Source organism: Canis lupus, chromosome 5 (genome assembly GCF_003254725.2).
Source record: "Canis lupus dingo isolate Sandy chromosome 5, ASM325472v2, whole genome shotgun sequence".
Taxonomy (NCBI): domain Eukaryota; kingdom Metazoa; phylum Chordata; class Mammalia; order Carnivora; family Canidae; genus Canis; species Canis lupus.
The window spans coordinates 3,946,380-3,965,424 of record NC_064247.1 but is presented as its reverse complement, the minus strand read 5'-3'; the positions used below and the strand labels follow the sequence as shown (position 1 = coordinate 3,965,424).

The window sequence follows — 19,045 nt, the reverse complement described above, 5'->3', positions numbered from 1 at the left end:
TTATCCCTGGGTTTGGGTGGGACACAGTCTGCCTGGACCCATGTGGCTACCTGAGCCCGGAACCAGTGAGGAACCCTGGTAAGAAAAAAACAGATGGGGGACGAATGGTAACTCAGGGTTTACCACAGGGATTGGCCCATGAGGAATAGAAAGAGGAAGTATCAGCTACTCTTTCAGGGCAAAAGGACCGTGGCTCAAGAGAGGAGACAAGGCCAGAGATGAATCCTGGTCCTCCCTCTCCTTCTTCTCCCCTCTTCCAACCTCCTCTTTTTTTTTAGAAAAGAGTCTCAATATGTTAGGCAAGGAAGATAAACATCAGTGGAGGAGACAGTATACAAAGTACAAAAAAACATAGTTGAAAAGACCATCAAATCATCTCATTATAGCTTATTCTTTTTTTAACATTGAATAATTTCCCTCTTCTGGGATTCGTAGGTACACATACATATACACACATGATTTTCAACTGCATACATATTTTCCTAGTGAGGCCTGGAACATGTATCCTACAGGCAAAACACATCATATGCAATGTAATATATGTATGTTGGGAAATATTCAAGGGGAAGCATTTTTAATATTTTGTTTTTTTGGGGGGGGGGGCTGCTGAAAAGGGGAAGAGGAAAAAAAGTAAGATTAAATTGTGTTCACTATTGCTAAGCCAGATAGAGACTAGGATAGAAATATCAGAATTAAAAAAAAAAAAAGACATGAAATCTCCTAACTTGACAACCATGGATCTTACCATGGAGCTGAAGAGTTGGGATCCAGTGGATCCCAAGTACAAGTCTCCACATCAATAGCAACAAGTAGGCAAAATGATGGTTGCAACTACATAAATCCATCTCTAGTTTCTAGAGCCTCCTTCCTGATACTGTCACCTCTGAAACTTGGCAATTGCTTCCACTACCATGACCTCCACATGCATACAACAGTTTTCAGCTCTCTGTCGACTGGATTAGATCACAAGCTAGTCGTGGTACTTGTTGATACTAGGTCTTTTTTGACTTTGCATTCCTAGCTTGAAGGCATGTTTGGTATATATTGGGGACTTAGTAAATGTACTTCTAGGGGCAGTTGTGACCTAAAGCTGGTTAATGCTCCTGGAAGAGAACAGATGTGGGGGCACACCGTGAGCATATATGGAATACCACTTGGCAGCCAGGTTCCATGGGAAATGAAAGGCCGGGGTTGGACATACTTTTGGACCTATCATGTCTCTTTAGACATCTATAGCCATCTTATTCCTGTTCATTTTTTTTCTCTGGCTCCTTGATATTCTGTGCCTTCTCTTTTGTTCTTTTTGGTCATTCCCCAATCCAAGCCAAGTTTTTCTTCAACTTCTTCGGGCCTCTAGTGATGCAAATCTAGTTTCCCATCTTGCTCCTGATTCCACCTTACTCTCGCTGTTGCTCCTGCTGCTCTCTTGACCTGAAATGTCCTCCCTTGTTTTCCTATCTGAAACCACCCACTCATCCCTCAAGACCCAGCCCCGAAGTTTGATGTCCTGTGAAGTTGTCCCTGAGTTCCCCAGGAAGAATTAATTATCCCCTTTTCCACCATGGCTTTTTATTTGCATTTATGTTATAGCCCCTCTTAGGGGATCAGGCTTTGCTGTTTTCATACGTTTCCCACATGTATATCCTTCAAATGCTCAGAATTCAATGAAGGAATGAGAACAGCATCTCAGGTCTGAGTCTCTGGGCTACCTGTCTAACCAAGTCTTCACTTTCTGCAGGTTCATTTGTTCATTCTCCTTTCTTTTTTCCACTCTTCTTTACCTTCAGCCAGAGGCTTAAGCCTTTCATCTGGTGCTCTGGGATCCTGCTTCTCACCCAGGGCCCAGCTGCTGAATAATCATCACCAATTAGGATACACAGGTATTGTCGTTTAGCATAAGTTTTCACGAGGCAGTATTCTGTCCATATTAAATAGTTAGTTATACATGTGGGTACACTAGGAGGGTGTTTTTCAAGTGATGACTCAATTAACCAATTAACTAGTGTGTGTTAAGCCCCAATGCCATGCCTAGAACTAGCGATGTGGGGTGGAGGGTGAGGAGAGGGAACTGAATTAGTTTTATTTATATAGACCTGCCAATATTTGACCCTATAAAAGGAGCTATTTATATAATTGGAGTGGCTTAGTGGGCATATATTGAAAGAACAAAGACCAAGGATGGATGGATATAACCACCACAGGATTACGGAGGGAAGAGTAACGTGTGGTTGGGTTGTCAGGGGGTCAGGGAGCAGGACTTGCCATGGGTCCTTCAAGTGGGTAAGTCATGTGCTGGAGGGTACCAGACCTCAATGCTGGGGGGCTGATGAAGCTCTATGTTTGGGGTGCACTGGCAAGAGCCTAGAGGGGACTTCTGCTGGGACTTGGGGTGGAAGCAAGGCTGCACAGAGGAGTAGGGCTGGGTCACATAGGGGAGTTAAAGAATAAGCCTTGAGATGTCATTGTGATGTGGCTACTGTAGGTTTCAGGAAAGGGCAGCGATTCCACAAAGTTGTGTTTTGTGGAGATCAGACTCAAAATGTCCTAGGCCTTCGTGGAAGCTCCTTTTCAGTAAATTCACCTTTTAAGATTCGCCGCCCCCCCCCCCCTTTTTTGACCTAGGGATACTAAATTAACAATGAAGACATGTTAAATTTACTAATTTCCTCCAAAGGATGTTTGTTCTGAAGACTGGCCCCTCAATCAAGAAGGATTGAGAAATAAGTTCCTTATTCTGCTTTAAATTTTGATGACATCTTCTGGAGGCATGTTCCAGCTCTGCCCAGAGCCCCAACATGCATTCTTAGCACTCTGACCTTGGGTGGGATGTCTTGGTGCTGGCTTCCCAATTAAAAAGGCGTCTGTAGAATGCCATTTCCTAATTAGAACTCCGACCCTGAGGTTGTAGCAGCTCACAACTGCACCTCAGAAGTTCATTATACCCACTGTGCCCTGAAGATTCAAAGAAGTCTTTTACTTAATTTTTTTTTTTGGCCAGGGATTTTACATTCAACTCATTGACTCAAGGCTACATGGCTCTTGCACTGGTCTGCGGTGGGTTATTTGAGACCGTGGAGGCAAACTTATGAATCTAAAAACTGACAGCGAAACTGTTGGATCAGAGCAGAGGGCGGTGCCCCACTGAACATCCTTCTATAAATGCAGACCATGTTCTAAAAGAGAAAATTGACATCATAGCTCACGATGAACTATCCAATGACGTCATTGTTTTTGTGTGAAAGCCTGTTTTGAATTTCAAGTCAAAAACCCACGCACCCATTTTGTCCCTAGAGCGACCCTGGGAGGGGAGTGGATCTTCACTTGTTCTCTTCACACTGACTCTCAGCCCTGGGAGTGGGACTTGGGAGTTGGGGAGTCAGGGACAGTTCAGGTTTATCCCTTTTTGTCCTTCGTGCCTGTTACTAGTGCCTCCTTTCATTTTCACAAGTTCCCAGTTTGGCCAATAGAGCGAAACCCGTGAGACGTGGGATGGCTCGAGTCACCCTGCTTCTGAGGCTCTAAGGGCCATAGCGGGGTCGGGGAAGGGAGGGGAGTCCGGGGACCCAAGGAGTGTCCAGGAGGGGATGCGGGCCGGTGACCGCAGGCCCCACAGGCCCCTGCGACCATGCCAGCCCACAATCTTTCTGCCACCAGGGATCATGTGAGTGCTGCTTTCTGCTTTAGGAAAAGTGTTTGTTTCCAAAGAGAAGAAGAGGAAGCAAACAAAGTAGGGAACCTGGGGAGCTCAGCTAGCATTGGGCTTGCTGAGGCTATGCCTCTTCTGCCGCCAGCTCTTCTCCCCTCTGCTGGAGAGGGGCAGCAGGCTTCACTGGCTGAGACCACGGAGGACCGGGCAGGGGGTGCTCACCGCCCACACTCGGGGCGCCCCACACTCAGGCCAGCGGCAGCCTTCTCCTGGGCTGTGCAGCTGCCGGCTGAACAGAAACTGGCTGTGAAGTGTCAGCTGGGGAAGGCGTCCTGGGCCTGAGCTGTGGGTCCTCCTCCCCGCGCTGTAGAGCCAGGCCAGCCAGCCTGTGGGTTCTGCTAGCGACTCCCCCACTGTCGATGGGGGTCATCATATCAATCCACCCACAAGTAATTGCCTCCACCAAGGGCTCCCTTCCCCAGAGAAGCTAGTCCCCAAAGAGGGGGTGGGGGGACAAGCGCTGAGGAACCACAGGCAGGGGGTGAAGCCAAAGGAAAATGTGTCCCAAGAATGGGAATGGGAATGAGAATGGGAATGGCCAGGCGGCACAGTCCTCTCCAGGAGATGAGAAGGCATCAGGGTTGGGCCTTGGAGGGTCTCTAGCTGCAGAGGCACCGAGGAAGGGGGGAAAGAAGGGAGAACAGAATCGGCTTTTTACCCTGCGTGCCTCATAAAATGAATGATCAAAAGTAAATTACAGACTTGCAAATGAGTGGTTAACGATGGAGACAATGTGAGTGCAGAGAGAAGCTCATCAAAACACACTGGGCACGAGCACGAGCAAGCGAGGGAGGGAGGGAGGGAGGGAAGGCCGGAATACAAATGATGCTCTCACGGTGGCTTAGAGGCAGGCAGCCCCCAGGCTGCCCCCAGCAGAGGCCCGCTTCCTCCCCACACCTGTGGGGGCAAGGCAAGGGGAGCCAAGAGAGGCTCCTTTCTAAGGAGGAGGGAGGGAGGGAGGGGTGGTGATCAGAAGGGCAGGGGGCAGGGGGGCCCCCGTGGTGCGGAGGAGCGGTGGCACAGGTGCCTTCCCTGGGACAGAGACCCGTCCTCTGTGCCCCCTGCAGTGGGGAGGGCCGCCAGGGGCCTGGGGCCTGGGGCAGGGCAGGGGGGGCTCCTGCACAGCCTCCCGCCACAAATGCCCTGAAGGGTGGAAGTCATAAAAGGGAGAGGCGAGATCAGGGTCAGGGAACCCCAGGTGGGTGCGCTAAGGTTCCCTGCGAGGCCCCTCACCCACCTGGTGCTTCAGCCGTCGCTCATTCCAGGGGGGCCTCCTAAAACGTCGGGGAGCCCCAGCCTGGGAGGAGGATGCCAAAGCACAATCCACTGGCACTGGGGAGCCGGGGACCCTCGGGGTGCCGGCCAGGAGCCCGGCCGCTAGCTTGGGGCAGGGGTGGGGGCCCAGAGGTGAGCCACCCCAGCTGGCCCCTCTCGGGAGGACGGCTGCTTCTGCATCCTGCACAGCCCCGCATGCTCACCGGATGGTGGTTAGTGACCAGGCAGGTGCTGTTGGGCCCCAGGAGGTGCCAGGCTCCATGCAAGATGTGCAGGGCACACAACAGGCGTGAGCGGTGGCCCGTATTTGAGAAGCCGACGTACAGCAGGGAAGAAGGGATCTGGGGATGAATATTTGCAAGAAGAGAACAACCAGCTGCGCGTTGTGGGAGGCTTTGCAGAGGGAGTGACACAAGGTCCTAACGTGCAGGTGAGGAGCAGGGTGAGGGTGACATGCCGGCAAGGGGACGCAGAGGCGACACTGGAGCCCGACGTGCTTAGAAAGGGGCGAGTCGCTGAGTGTGGCTTGAGAGCAGGACATGAAAGTGGGAGGCGAACCTGGATCCATTGGGGAGGGGCTCTAAGTTTTGCCCAAGGGCCTGGGTTTCATGCCATGGGGGTTCCTGAGGCGGGGAGAGGCGCCCACGGAGAGGCCCGGGGACAGCCGAGCGCGGTCAGTGTACACTTGCTGCGCCAGGTGCCTACCTGCTGGGACTCGGGTGAATCGGGCAGGTAGGAGCAGGGGGGGCAGAGCTGCCAGGGGGAGCCCGAGGCAGCGGATTTCTCTGTCCCTCGCAAGGGAAGAGCCACCTGCTCCACGCAGCTTTGAGCCGAGCACACAGTAGGTTGCTTTTCCACTGCCCTTTGGGCTCAGGCGGTAAATATTCAGCTCAAAGGACGTCAGGTTGCAGGACAGGGAGCGCTGAGGCCACCGCAGGCACTAGCACGGGCAGCGGCCCCGCGGCTGCCTTCAGAGGCCAAGAAATCGAGAAGCTTTCCCGGGGATTTGAGCTTCTGATACATTAGCAAAGAGAACCGAGACGGTCGCTCTGCTCCCCTTGTCACTGAAGCATGGCATCTGCCCCATGTCATCTCCATTTGTTGACATTTGCAAAGGACGTGGGGACGGGCATGGGCATCATCTCGCTCTCCCCCGCCCCGTCGATCCTGAGGTCACAGCTTAGGTGTCACTTCATCAGAGGAACCATTCCCGACTCTACAGACCGGCTCTTCCTCTTACTTTTTGTCTGTCCGGGACCATGTCCTCAGCAGTGGCCATGGGTTTGATCTTCTCCTCCCTCTCTTTCTGCTTCAAGACGTATCTGCCCGTGACATCATGCCCGTCCCCCCCTCCCCAGGCCTGAAGCCGTGAGTAAACACATTCGACATATAATGTTAGGACTGAACGTGGCCAAGGGTGTCGATTTCTTGCATTTGTTAGTGGTTTATGGGGGGCCCTCATCCTCGGTACAAAGGGCTGTACCCCCGTCAACCTTCAAGTCCCGTATCTACTACATAAGCCCATTCTATGGCCTGAGAGACCCTTCATCTCTGAGCCCCCGTCTACCGCTTCCAAGGTGTGGACTAATCCCTAAGGCATAGAGACGGCGAGTTGCTGAAGAACTTTGTTACACACGAGCGTGTTAGGGAAGCAACGTATCGAACGATAAAGAGTACACTTCCTCGCCTCCTTTGCACCTGGAGGCGGACACATGGCACAGTGTAAGGTATCGGTGGAAGTCATCAGGTGGCTTCCAGGAAAGCTGTCTAGGTGGCCTAGACTCTTCTAGCACCTACACTTTTTGCACTTCTCTTACCCTGGAGCTGGAGTGTGATGGTTAGCGCTGGAGCAGCAATGTTGCAACCACGAGGCAAAGATCAAGAAAATTCCACGGAGCTTGGTTTGGAAATTCTTGAGCCACTAGACCCATGTCAACAACTGCCTGCGTCTGGATTTCTCACTAGGTGAGAGCAATAAACTCCCATCTCCTTTAAGCCATTATATTTTGGGATTTTCCTGTTACATGCAGCAGAACTTGGTCCCGAACTGACGTACCCATCATGTTTTGCAGGCACCCTGGTGAGTGAGTCGGCCAACACTCGTGAGGGCCTGTGGCATGTGGCACCTTATCAGGCGCAGGAGATGTCTTCTCTCCTGTGAGATGAGCACCAATGAGCAGGTGCTTGTCTCTATGCTTGTATGACTGGCTTTGGAAGGCACTGCCAGACCAGCTCCCGCCCTTCGTCTAACCCCATTTCATACTGACTCTTCTTCTTCTGCAATAGTCTCCAGTCCCACTGGTCAAATTTGGGGGACACCCCTTTCTCCAGGTCACGGTCTTTGTGCTCATTGTTCTTCCTGCTTCACGTTTCTCCCTCCATCTCCGTCTCTCCCCCAACTCTGCAGGGCCTCTCAGGTCTTCCCATAAATGCCGTCGGGTATCTAAGATGAGCCCTTTCACGAGGTGCCTGGGTCACTCAGTCGGTTGAGCGTTCAACTCTTGATTTCAGCTCAAGTCATGATCTCAGGGTGGTGGGAATGAGCCCTGCTTGGACTCTGAGCTCAGTGGAGAGTCTGCTTGAGATCCTCTCTCTCCTTCTACCCACTCCCTGCCCCTGCTAGTGCACACACACTCTCTCACTCAAATACATAAATAAAAAGCATAGAGCAAGCTGTTTCCTGTTTCCATCTGAAGCCTTTTTCAGCTTTATTCACAACACTACCATGATTTGAACTTTTATTATTTTTTTTGGTTTATTGTATTTTTTTTATCAGTTTGTCTCTGTGCATCCAGCTCCCTCCCCACCCACCTCTGATCTGAGGACCACAAGCCCTCTTATAGTCCCCGGAGAGCATCCCACGTGGGGTCAACGTGAAGGACACGCTCAGTAAGTACAGCCCATTCTCATTATGCCTGCAGCCCGTATTTGTGAATTCACCCGCTCACTAAAACGTATCTGTAACCGCCTAAATTGACAGCCACGATACTTTTGCAGATGTGTGCAGAACCGAAAAATGTGAGTCATCTCATATGTATGTTGAGGTCCAACAAGATGAGGCTCGGCCTTCTTGCTTCAGCTCTCCAACAGGTGTCCCTTCTGTGGTCTGCTTAGTGTTTGTTTTGTTTTTGACACCTTTGTGCTTTTCATTGGTGTTTTGTTGTGTAAAATGGCCCACACGCCCGGTGCTGGAGGGTCATCTGGTGATTCCATGTATCAGAAGGCTGTGATGTGCTTATTGAGAAATAAATGTGTCAGAGGAACTTGGTTCAGGTCTGAGTTACAACATTATTGCTGTGAGTTGAATATCAGTGAGCTGCAATGTATATTAAACAAGGTGTCTCTAAGCACAAAACGAGGTTTGTGTATTGATGAGTCAACAAAAATCTCGTGACCAAAGGCTTGCAGGAACCCAGCCCTGTAATTCCCCTAGGAGCCATGGTTCACAGCTCTCTGATTCAATGTTCATGGTGACTTTATAGAACAGTAAGCACGACCACAGGTAACAAGAATGGGTGGTACTTGCTGATGGACATCAATGTTTGTGCGGGCCGTGGCCCACGCAGGGTGCAGGGGGAAGGAGAGGGGACTCTCGGCATCGGGCCAGTGCACGGTCAGGCTAAGTTCATGCTGCGCTCTAGTTGGCAGACCTTGAGGTTGTCTTTTGTGGGAAGAGGGAGGGAGGTTTCTTTAATTCTCCTGGCACCATCCTGTGGAAGGACTGTAGCGAGATGCCCCGGAATCCACAAGGTGCCCCGAGGTGGTGATGTTTTTGGAAAGGGAATTAAGAGCCAGCACCTCTCTCTGCCTGCCTGTGTCAGACAATTACAGAGAAGAAGAATGACAAGGGAAAATGAAAAGGAAATGGGCTGACAGCCTGCAGAGTGGTATTTCAACTCCAACACAAAACATTCAGTAGTAATTATAGAATAACCTTCATTTAAATGCAAATAAGCCTGTAATTAAGATAAGGGACCTACCATTTGCCAGCGTTTTCGTTGTTTCTTTTTATTTTTTAAATTTTTTGGGGGGTGACAATTACGGTTTCTCAGACATTCCCCTGCTTTATTGATGAGTAGTCATTATGTTTATGGATTGTGTTGTGAGTGCAATATTTGGATAACTGCAGAATAGAAATTAGTGTCACTTTCAGCTGCCCCCAGCAAAAGAAAAAAATGTGTACAGTGCATAATGTTGACATAAGCAAAACTTCCTAAGTGGCCTGGCCCCGGACGACATCACATAATGTGCCGTCCCAGATCACCAAGAGCCTGAGACAAATGCACTGAGTCCAGAATTAGAGGAGGAAACAAACGGCTTGCTTGATGACTTTTAGCAGAGCTGCTGAGCCCTTGCAAAGCAGCTACACTTGTACCAGGTGTTTTTTTTCTTGGTTGAAAATGGGCAGGATGAAGGATAGAATTTTTAGCCATTTTCTCAATAGGATCTTGAGAAGGGGAAGACGATGATCTGGCCATGGTCTGTGTATTAGTCTACACCACAGGGCACGTCTCTTAACCTCTTTTGCCAAGTTGATGTTGGGATTACTTCGCTTATCACCTGCTGCTGACTGTGATGGACCTACATCCTGGATTAGGAAAAGTGGGATCCCAAATAAACCAAATGGGCTACCTGCTGCTGGGTAAGCAGCGATTCATTGATTTTTTTTCGACAAATACACCCCGGCCCCAAATATGCTTTTCTTTTTATTCTTTTCTTTCCTTTCTTCCTCCCTCCCTCCCTCCCTCCTTTCCTTCCTTCCTTCCTTCTTTCCTTCCTTCCTTCCTTCCTTCCTTCCTTCCTTCCTTCCTTCCTTCCTTCCTTCCTTCCTTCCTTCCTTCCTTCCTTTCTCCTTTCTATTAGTGCCAGAACTATTCTAGATGCTTAGGAAATACAGAAGGGAACAAACAGGCATCAATCTGAAATAAACCATCCAAAGCATGCCATGGGTCACTGCCACAGGCACATCTGGCTACTATTTCTGGATGGTGTGACCCAACCACCCAAACCAGTTGTCGCTGCCACTCTTCCTTAACTCATGGACTTATGTGAGGATAGAAATCTTCTTTTCTGCTGGAAAACCTTAGAGGCAGTGTGTTTGAGAGCAGCTGAAAGGTCCAGCAAGTTCAATTTATTCTTTTAATTAGCAAGGGTGTTGCTTTAATAGTTCATTAGCCATCACCTAATTAAAGAAAACTTTTCCCCCTAAATTATACAGAACTCAAACAAGAACTTTCTAAGATGTTCTTTTCCAGAGGTTTGTTAGGCTGTCTAAATGCTATGCTATATTCTTCTGGAAGTAGTTGGATAATTGCCACATTAGATTTTTTTTTCTTTTTTAATTGTGCTTTGAAAGGATACAGTATTTTCCTAGACTTGTGTGCTGAATGGGAAAAGCTTGGGACAGTAAGCGGAACAACAGGAGCAAAGCCAAGTTCAGATGGCAAAGCTAACACGTCTGACTCTGCTCGCGCAAGTGTCTCACCCCCATCCTGACCTGTCCTCTGCCACTTTCCTGCTCAACACCAAGAAGAGTTTACCAAAAATTCTGTGATTTCAATGAACACACCCTGGCCTGAAAGGTGATTCCCTAGCTTTCCTTAGGCTCGCTCTATCTCTATTGAGCGCTATCTGTTGGGCTGGCTATAGATGTTGCCTAGGGAACCTCAGATGCCCTTGATAGAGTTTACACACTGCTACCTAAGACTGAAATGTGTTTGATGGATTAAGCAGAGAACTTACAGAACTTTAATGTCTTTTTTTTTTAAGTGTCTAACTTTGTATTCTCTGGGGTGATTGTTAACTTCAAAAGCCATTTCAAGGTTCAATAAAACTAATGGAGGTGAGATGGGCCTAGTAGAGCATCCTCAGATCCCTGTTCTCCTCGTTCTTTATCACCCACATGATGAGCTTGCTAAGCAGGACTTCAGTAGCCACAGATGATGTACACTCATCCTTCATCTTAACTCAAATGACACCTCCTCCACGGAGCCTTCTCTAGTCTCTCCTAAGAACATTAGAATTAATTAGGTATTCCTTCTCTACATTCTTTGTAAGAGACACCTCCTCCTCTTCACCAAAAAAATAATACCACTTGAGGGTTACCAATAGTTCCTCCATGTGTCTTGAGGTAGGAAATTAGATCCTAAAGTTGTTGGAACTTGCTATTTGGGTAATCACATGCAACTTCAATTCCAAGGTGGGACCTCAGGTGTGTCCTGCCACACAGGGAGGTCAGTGAGCCCCAGTCACATGGCAAAAGGTTGAGAGAAGACGTGACTGTCTATGATCCCTATGGAGAGACTCGTCCATGGATTCCATATATATCATAATTTTATCTTTTTATTTTTTCATCATTTTAAGTATCCTTTTTAATTTTTGCAGTTTATTTCTTACCTGAACTTCGGCACATTTCTAAACCATAACTGTCCTGGGTGAGCAGTGCTTGGAGCCACAGTGGAGGTTATTTACATCTTCACTTTGGATAAAAGGAGATGGAGGAGGGTTGTGGCAGCATTGGGAAGCATCTCTGAGAAATCCGAGGGAATGGGCAGAGAAGACGGGAGCAGTGAATTGGAGAGAAAGCTGATGACCAGCTGTGAAGACAGATCTGTGCGAGGTTTAAGCATTCCCACTTGGGGAAGGGGCTGGATTTCTTGAAGTGATGCAGACAAGGGCTCAGTCTAATAATGGGGTTCTGTAACTTAGCTTCTAAATGAATGAGAAGCTCCACCTGCCCTAGGAGAGGTAGGTTTTTTTTGGGAGGGGGGCAAATTTACTCATTCCTCCTGTTCTCTGGCTTCTTCCAGTTGAAGGGCCCACGTGGAGATCAAAATGCAGCATTAGCTTTGTTACTGGCACATCTAAATTAGAGTATAGAAAAATCCAGTTACCTTAAACTGTGGGACCCGTAGAATCCTCATGTGCATTGGGACCATCAAGTTGCAGCATGATGAAGTAAGGATAAACGTGAAAGACGTTTTCAGATACCTGCGAACAATATTTGGAAGGTTTACTGTGTACATTCAAATTATTGGGAAATGTTCAACTCAGCTAGAGAGTGGTGGTATGGATGTACTTGCCATCCAAGGCCATGGCCCCCCCATTCTATCCTTGGACTCCTGAGGGGTCTGTGGACCCCAGATTAAGTAGTGGTTTCTTGGGAAGACATTTAATGAGCAAGGAAAATATCAACTAACATTTTTTAGAGGTTAGGTAGGCTGCAAAGACTTACATACTTTACCTGCCCCACCAGATGCATCTCCACAGGGACAAAAGTCAATGACAGTGGAGCAAAGTATCTTTTGTGCCCTTGACGCCCTGCCCACCCCCTTGCCCTGTCCCAGGTCCACCCTGACTTGGGTTTTTTTGTTTGTTCGTTGGCTTCACTAGCTCACCATGCTCTGAGCAGCCTCCCACAGCCTGCCTCATTCTGAATTTCATGTCGTTCCTAACCGGGAAAAGCTCATTTAGTTTCCCCTCACTCCCTCCTGAAGGGAAAGCAACACAAGCACACACACACACATACACACACACACAAAAATGATGAGTATCTTTCCAGATGCAGACAGATTCATCTCTTTCCAGGACATTTTATTTTCACGTTGACAGCATGGTACACCTGGTCAGCAATCTCCCCCCAAGGATGGTTCATTAGGGATGGGAAAGGAGCCCCTGCCAGGGTCGCTGTCTCGACCCATCGCCTGCTGCTGTGAGGACCACTGGGAATGGAATACAGTCAGAAAAGCACACGGTTGTTAGGGTGGGCTTTTTATTAATACCTTCTGGATGAACACACTGGAGAAAAAGACCCCTCAATGACTCTGTTGTCACCTTTATCCAATTAGCTGTATTTGGATATGTCAGGGACGATGAATGTCAGCATGAACCGTCAGCCGAGGGCTTACTACATGCAGGGCACTGCACAGGGTTCTGTGTTGGCTGCAGGGAAGAGTGCAATGGTAAATAACAGTCAACATCAGCTTGTCCCCCACCTTCCTCCCACCACAAATACTGTCCTGGTTAATTTTACGTGTCAGTGTGGCTCTGCCATGGTGTCCCGGTGTGTGGCTAAACATTACTCTAGATGTTTCTGTGAAGTTTCTTTTTTCTTTTTTAAATGAGATTAATACTTAAATTGGTGGACTTTGAGTAAATGGATTGTCCCCATAATGTGGGTGGGCCTCATCTAATCAGTTGGAGGCCTGAACAGAACAAAGTCTGACCTCCATGAGCAAGGGGGGACTCCGCCAGCAAATGACTTTCTGGCTGGAACTACGACACCGAATCGCTCCTGGGTCTCCAGCATTTCACCTTCCCTGTAGATTTTGAACTTGCCAGCCTCTATAATCACACAAGCCAATTCCTCAAGATAAATATTTTTCACACACACACTATTTTTAAATTTTTAATTGAAGTATAGTTGACATAAAATATTAAGTTAGTTTCAGGTGTACAGCGTAGTGATTCAACAATTATACACAGTATGGAATCCTCGCCATGATAAGTGTATTACAATATTATTGACTGTATTCGCTATGCTGTGCTTTTTATCCATGTGACTTATTTATTTTGTAACTGGAGGTTGTACCTCTTAATCCCCTTCATCCGTTTCTACCATCCCCCTCATAGCCCTCCCCTTTGGCTACCTCCATACTAAATGAAATAAGCCAGACAGAGAAAGGCAAATACCATATGACTTCACATACACACTATTGATTCTATTTTTCTGGAGAACCCTGACTAATAGAGATATTCTACGTCTTTCTTTTTCGTCTGATTTGTTACTTCTAGGGCACGTCTCCTCTCCAGGGGAAGTTGCCTATGACGAGGTTCTCCTGTAATAACACTGTTCTCTACTTCCTTAGAGACTTGCTGGAGAAATTAATCTATATCTTGAACAACAGGCTAGGTTTCTGCAGGAGCATCTAAACTTATAGAAATCATCTTTGACTTAAGCAAAGTAATAAGCAAATGAGAATGATTATAGAATACTTAATGATTTCCTTTCTTCCAGAATATTTGGGGTAAAGAGTGATTTTTTAAAAAAATCTTACAGTATGTTTGTTATAATCTCTGGCTACAGACAGGGGATAAATCCCCCATATATCTGTTTGGGGTTTAGTAGGAATAGGGTCTTGGGGTGCCTGGATGGCTCAGTTGGTTAAGCGTCTGACTCTTGATTTTGGCTCAGGTCATGATTTCAGGATTGTGAGATCGAGTCCTGTGTGAGGCTTCCTGCTGACAGTGGAGCCTGCTTAAGATTCTCTCTTTTCTTCTGCCCCTCCTCTCCTCCCTGCTCTCTGATTTAAAAAAGAAAAGGAGAAGGAATAGGGTCTAACTGGTAAACAAGCTTTGGTTCTGCTGGTTTCCTGCTGTCTCTTCTCCACCACACTGTCCTCAGTGGGGCTCATCCTAATCCATGACTTCAGTTACCAATGTCATGCTGATGACTGTTATGGCCCAGACCAGCTCTGAGTCCCAGATCTGTGAACCCAATGTATCTTCTCTTCTCTTAGATGTCTCATGGGCCTCTTAGTGTTGACATGTTTAAATCTAAGTGCGTCATTTTTGCTGCAAATTCCAAATCCTATCTTCTTCCTGTATTCTCTGACTCATTAACTATGCTTCTGTTTGCCCACTTGTCTAAACCAGAAACTTGAGCTCATTAATATGGCTTAAATCCACATTTTTCTCCTTCCTTTCTTTTCATTTTTTTTTGGGCACAGTTCTTGATACGTTCAGGACTGGATTATTATGGCTGTCTCTTCCCACGTGGCCACTTTTCTCTTTCATTTTACCCTCCACACTGCTAACCCGATGACCTTTCCAATGTGCAAATAGTTGTATAGATTTTTCGAGTCCTATAAGGCTTTCTATCAATTTAAGGGTAATGTTCAGACCTCTCAGCATGGTGTATTAGTTATTTATTGATGCATAACAAATAATTCCAAGACTTAGTGATTTATGTTTTTTTTTAATTTTTATTTATTTATGATAGTCACAGAGAGAGAGAGAGGGGCAGAGACACAGGCAGAGGGAGAAGCAGGTTCCATGCACCGGGAGCCCGACGTGGGATTCGATCCCGGGTCTCCAGGATCGCGCCCTGGGCCAAAGGCAGGCGCCAAACCGCTGCGCCACCCAGGGATCCCAGACTTAGTGATTTAAAGCAACAAATCTTCAGTATGTCACACAGTGCCTGAGTATCAGGAAACTTGGAGTGGCTTAACTGGGTGATTCCAGCTTAAGGTCTCTAATGAAGTTGTAGTTAAGCTGTTGGCCTGGGTTTCTACACACTTACCTGGGGCTGGAAGATCTACTTCCAAGATTATTCACAAGACTATTGGCAGGAGTCTTCAGTTTCTTACCACATGGGTCTTTCCATTAGAAGAGATGTTTCTCCCAAGGTGAGTATCTGAGAGAGAGAGGGGTGGAGGGGGGATGGGAAAGTGGGGGGTGGGAGAAGCTCAAGATGGAAGCCTCAGTCTTTTCTTTTTTTAAATTTTTATTTATTTATGATAGTCATACACACACACACACACACAGAGAGAGAGAAAGAGAGAGAGAGAGAGGCAGAGGCATAGGCAGAGGGAGAAGCAGGCTCCATGCACCGGGAGCCTGATGTGGGATTCGATCCCGGGTCTCCAGGATCACACCTTGGGCCAAAGGCAGGCGCCAAACCGCTGCGCCACCCAGGGATCCTGCCTCAGTCTTTTATAACTTATTTTCAGGTGTGATTTAACATCCCTTTCATCGGATGCTATTGGTCAGACACAACAACCTTGGTAGAATGCAGGAGGGTACTGCACAAATGTCCAGATAGCAGAACATGGTTTCTTGGCAGGGCCATCTTGGAGGCTGACTACCATAGAGGGCATTTAGCAACTTTCAAAGATCTTGCTTTTGCATACTTCTCCAGTTTCTTTCCTTATGGGACTATCAGTCTTCATCATCACTATTAACTACTTCCTTGCACTGTGGTCTTTAGTCATACTAGACTCCCAATGCATTGTGTCTTTCAAAACTGTTTACCATTATATGCAATCCCCTCTGCCTAAAGAAATCCTCTTAACTCCCTTTATTTTGCCTGGATGACTGTGTCTTGGCTTTTATTACTTCCTACTGCCAAAGAGCCTCTTGAGACATTCTTTTCCCCCAACTGTAGGTCTTTCTCTTGGCTTTCAGAATTCACATCCACCCCTATCATACTACTTTAAAATCTACCATAGGTATTGGCTTATGTATCTCCTACATTCATCAGTGATATTCCTGAGATCAGAGATGGTGGATTTTTTATAACCCATTTTATTCCCAATGTCTCTCAAAATGCTGAAACATTATAGGAGTTCAGTAAATGCATGGTGAATAAGTGAGTTAGTGAACGCACAGTTTGCCACAGAATATGAGTTGTAGGTTGGAAGGAATATAAGCTCTTTTGTCAAGTTTTATTATATTTCACAATTTTATGGGTCAGGAATATGGGAATGGTCTTCTTGGCATTGAACGAAGTCACTCAGTGGTATTCAGCTAAGGTATGAGCTTGTCCAGAAATTTAAAGGTGGATTCTCTCCCATGACTGGAACCTTATCAGGAGTTTGGCCTCACCAGCGGCTTAGGGGTAGTCAGAGTTCTTGTAGGGCAGCTGAAGGGTCTTTGAGAGAGTTCCAAGAAAACAAGGCAGAAGCTGCAAGTCTCCTGACCTAGCCTTGGAAGCATCACTGACATCGCATTTTATTGGTTCAAGGAAGTCACAGAGCCAGCCCATCTCCAAGGAGAGGAGACTAGAAGGTCACAAGCAGCAGGTGGCATGGATCATTGGGGAGCCAACTTTGCAAATTAGCTCCACGAGTTACAATCACCTCTTGTCATATTTTACCTATGCTAAGTTTCTCTGTTATTATTCTGAAAGTGTAACTCTCAAATGTTTTCATCTGGTTTTTATTCATAAGAAGGAGATAGGAGGGTTTACTGTTATACATTTAGGTCAATATGTAGCTGTATAAAAATCGAATCTATACAACGTTCACCATAAAATACATGTCAACCTTGAAGGATGTCTATACTGGCCCGACAGAGGGCTCCGTTCTTCATACCACAACATTTCAATTGATAATTTGATAAGGATTCTCAATGTAGGGGTATCTCTTTCCTAGGGGTGTTTTTGGGGTGCACAGGGCTATTTTTGATTGTCACAAGGACAATGGAATGTTGTCACTAATATTTAATTGCAGTCTGTGATATATGGAACTGTCCCATAGAGCAAAGAATTATCCTGTCCAAAATTTCATTGGAACTCCTGTTGAGAAACACTGAATACATAAAGATAAGCCTCCCATATTTGCTAATGTCATGACCTAATATGATTATGATAGGAGAGTATTGGCTCAATAGCAGATTATACGGGAAAAGAAAACATAGAGATTTTAGTTAGATGTAAGCTTAATAAGAGCCAATACCATGATGTGTTTGCCAAAAATTACTGTTATCTTAAGCTATATTTAATAGAGATTTCAGTCCAGAACACAAAAAGCTATATTGATAGAAATTTCAGGCCGCTATATATCAGACGGAGCACTCTTGGAGTTTTATGGTTTCTTCTGGGAACCTGGTTTTAAGAGTGGTATAGGTAAATCAAAGGATGGCCACCAGGAGGACGAAGAGTCCAGAAGCCGGGCTTTATGAGTAGGAAACATGATAACTATCTTCAAGTATTTGAAATACTCTGTGGAAGAATGATTAGACATATTCTTTGAGATTCTAGACAGCAGAATTAGGAGAAATGAGGCAAGGCTTTTGTAATAATTAACACAGTTTGTCACAAAATGGGGTGTTATGCCTTGTGGGATAATTAACCCTGGTTGAGCATCCCCGTAGAAAGTGGACTGCTGTAGCCCATGAGGTGATTTTAAATGAGCTGAGTATTATGGAAGGGACTCCTGTATGGAGTGGTACCCCGAAGTCATCTTCCATTATTATTATTATTATTATTATTATTATTATTACCATTATTGTTTTAGGATTCCTAGACTCATATTCATGGAGTACTTGTAGACATCCTTCCTACATTTATAGTAATGCCTCAGCTCTTTATGCCTTTCTCTGGCTTGGTAACTGCAAATCAGTCCCTTAAGCTATTTGAACTTGCATTTCTTCAATCATAAAGCAGGAAATCATCATGCCCAATGTATTTTCCTAATTGGGTAGCTACGATCATCAAATTACATAATAGTTTTAAACTGTGAAGTGTCTGAAAATACAAGAATATTTTGTTGTCCACAAAAGCTGTGGACAGTTGCTCTGACTCTCCTATGTCCAAGATAAATGATTTAACAGTCTTTTTGAAGGCCATCCAAATGACTTGTAATTGTTCTCCTTTTTTTTGATAAGGTGTGAAGGTCTCTAATAGCTGTCAACAACGTGTCATGTGGAGTGATTTAAGTAGCACTTACTGTTCTCGTATTGGCTGGCCTTTATTTGGTCCAAAATAGAGTACAAGTTCTGAACAAGGGAAGAGACAAGAAAGGGTGAAGGGGAGCGAGGCTGGATAAGCTTTTACTTAACTGATGTTTATTTGAGGGGAAATGCCGTCATCATTGTCTTCAGAAAACAAATGTATATTGGCATCTACTCTCTTTGAGATGGCTCCATAGTTAATGAAACTGTCCAAATATCCCGGTTTGATACGAGCGTTCAATCACAAAAATTCAACTGAGTAAATTTAAAGATCAAATCGGCTTTATTCAGTGATTCATGAATTGGGCAGCATCCCATCTAGCAAATAGGAAGGCGCTCCATGGAGCTGCAGAAAAGGAAAGCGTTTCAAGGCAGAGGGGGAGGGGATAAAAGGAAACCGTTAGCAAAGAATGCATCCTTGCAGGCAAGGTTGCCCTCCTGTGAGGTCTATGAGCTGTCTACTTCCTAGTGCTGACCAGGAAATTCCAGGTTGCCTGGATACAGGTCACATTTCTGGGAGACACTGAAGCTGCCCTGAGGTCAGATATTAGATCTTGGTGGCGTTTAGGATAAGCGACTCCATTTTGGGGCTGCTTTCTCTTTTCTAACACA

At 46.3% G+C, this 19,045-nt stretch overlaps 1 long non-coding RNA gene across 1 annotated transcript in view; it reads left to right on the top strand.

The window, feature by feature from the left end:
• The window catches only part of LOC112671053 (uncharacterized), a 113,377-nt gene that overhangs the window by 93,443 nt on the left and 889 nt on the right, over positions 1 to 19,045 (top strand). The gene's annotated exons all lie outside the window — the stretch shown is intronic.